Raw genomic sequence first — 3,006 nt, 5'->3', positions numbered from 1 at the left:
TTAGCTGTGGACTTACCAAGGTCTCTGCACACTTAGCTTTAGGAGCCTTCCCCTTTCGCCTAAATACAAGGAAAAAACATTTTTTACCTTAGCACCTTGCCCTTACAATTATTCTTTGCAAAAAGTTATCTTCTTAGACTCACTATGACTCAACTATTTTTTCACCTTTTCATTACAATACCATGGTCTGCGGACCATGGGCGGGTCTCAAAACCATCCCATCACCTACCCATACAAGGGAATAATGCCCCTTTGACTCTTACATAGCTTCAAGCCCCTCTTCCACATTTCGTGAAGAATTTACCTTCTTTAACAAAAATATTACAAAAATTGACCTTACTAACAAAAAATGACCCCAAGGATCCCATCGCAATATTAATCGAGCTGAGGCAGGAGCATAAGATCCTGGATTTTGTCTAATAAAGTCCAGGTTGCATGGAGTTATGAGTTATTATGCACATGTTTCCTCTGGATGGATGGCTGCGACCATACGGTGGGTCCATATTCATGATCCTTGTTATTTGGATGGTTGCGACCATACTGAGGATATTTGCACATGATCCCTCCTATTCAGATGGTTGCATCCATACCAAAAATTCATGTATTATAAGATGCCTATTCATGTATCATTAGGCATGATTTTGGAGATTTCAGATATGTATATTCTTGATTTGCAGGTCTCTTGACGATGTTTTTCTCATCCTTGCATTGACCTGTAAAGCATTGTAGCCATCACTCCCTCTTATGCCTTCATGCTTTAGGGGGAATCTATTACATAGTATTTTGTCACACCTCCTATTCATATCCTGAAGTGTGAAAATGTTGACTACTATGAAGCATATCCATCATGATATACAAACCAAACCCTCCCTGAAGAATGAAAGGAAAACTTCCCTGGATTCATTCTAAAGAAGGTTGACTAAAAAACCTAATTTTAGAATCAACACGTTTTGCTCCATTGCCTGCCCATGATGATGGCAGGTTTCTCAATTATAAACTTGCACTACCAGCGCGGGTTTTCATAGGAAAACCCATGCCGAACCTCTTCTGGCAAGTTTTCCCAAATTGGAGGAGAATCTTCACACTGTAGAACCTTCAAGAACAACTAGATGGATATTGTTTGTTGTTGATATGGTCAAGATATCTAATTTGTACCTCTTGATTTTATCATCATGGGATTTCCCTATGAGATGTGAACCTTCCTCCCTCTTTTGAGGATCCGTAAATCCCTATCCCTTCCTATAAACTCACTCCCTTCCATCACCAAATGGTTGGTCATTGATTGTTGCATACTTATGTTGATATTATGCTTACATGCTACCCATTCTAGCTTGGAGAAGGAGTGCTTGAAGAGTCTCTGCTTAGACTTTGACATCCACCAAAATGAGGTCTCCAACATCAAGGCATAGGTTGTATGCTTCCCTTTTTAGCTTATTAATATATAAATCTGATGTTCACTTTTCATAATTGTGTAAATGTTTATGATATTAGCTTAATGTTCCTTGATCTGTTAGGTAGTTTATGTTTGATGTAAGCCATATATGCTCTTGTATCTTTCATATTACTTTGATCTTCTTTGCAGGTAACCGAACGTGAAAAAAAACTAAGGAGCGAGACCTGGAGTGAAAGATTCAAATCCATCTCCAAGGATCGAGTTATTAGCATCAAAGGAAGGTAGGTTTCTCCTTCTCTTTGCATTTGTCGAACATAAGCTAAGAAATTGTATGTTTGCTTGTTTAGTTTGTTGCTAGAATTAGTAATTAGGCTAGAGGGATTGCCTCCGTCTGCAGAGGGGATTTTCCTTCACAACAAAAACTACCTAAACAAGTGCATATATAGAATTTTTGAATAACCATCATACTAAATGAGGACCACACTATAATTTCATAACAGTCTTCTTCATTATTATAAAATAAGCACATTACATAATGTTCATAGCTTGTTCCTCAACAGTAGAATTCCTATAGACGAAACACAAACTCATAGAAATATAACCATGATGTTGTTCTCATAGCTCTAACACAGGAAGAATACAAAACACTAAGAAAGCATCGAATGTAAACCAACCCCTTCTCCACTCTCCTCTCTTCTTTATATATTTTTCACCAACCTAAACTACTAGTTTCTTTTCCCCTGCTCGCTTATCTTCACACTCTGCTGGTACTTCTCTTTCCTTGCTCTGTTGTCCCTGCTTCTTCTTGCCACTTTGCTGCAACTTCCAGTATTTCTTCAGTCTTCAATCTTCACTCAGCTGTCAACTCCGCAACTTCCCAACGAGCACTTCCACCACTTGTTAGTATCCCCTTTATCCATATAATATCTAAAAAATGAAGGCCCCAACAGGCCTCGACCATAGTCCATTGACTCGTCCCCGAGTCAATCTTCCCTTGGTGATGTCAATGTTATTGACGCTTCTGTTGGTGCTGTTGTGGGTGATTCCTCTGGTGCTTTTGCTAATACTACTGTTGGTGCTTCCTCTAGAGTTGTTGATGCTTCTTGTTGGACAACATCTTTAAATGAAGGTGAAAATTTTGGCACAACTACAATAGTAATCTGGTGGAATTGATTGTAGTTGTCCAACACCACTTTCTAGGTCCCTAAGATTGCAACTACTTGCTTGAGGAATTCATTAATTGTGCTGAACGTGATTGAGTTGGCCATGTCATTAGTAAGGACACCCACTTTTCTTCCATATCCTCACTGAGCTCTTGAAGTGTGTCTACATGGATTTGGACTGGGGTTCGAAGATCACAAATTATCTACTTTGTCCTCGCAGACTCATCTTTGATCTGCTGGATGTGACCTTCCAGAGTGGTGACTTCTAATTGGAACCACTTCCTCTACTCCTTGTCCTTAGTGTTCTTAATATAAGTGAGGAGCTCATTAATTTGTTGTTGGAGTGGGTGGGCCATCCAATACTTCTTTCCTAGGCTTCCTGGCCAGTCATGAACCTGCTAAAGTAGGGTGTATGCACCATTCACGGCGTCGATGACAAATTCCTTGAGA

Source organism: Pinus tabuliformis, chromosome 8 (assembly GCF_031772625.1).
Source record: "Pinus tabuliformis cultivar Carrire ecotype Pingquan chromosome 8, CPIR1, whole genome shotgun sequence".
Lineage (NCBI taxonomy): Eukaryota > Viridiplantae > Streptophyta > Pinopsida > Pinales > Pinaceae > Pinus > Pinus tabuliformis.
This window is presented reverse-complemented; position numbering follows the sequence as displayed.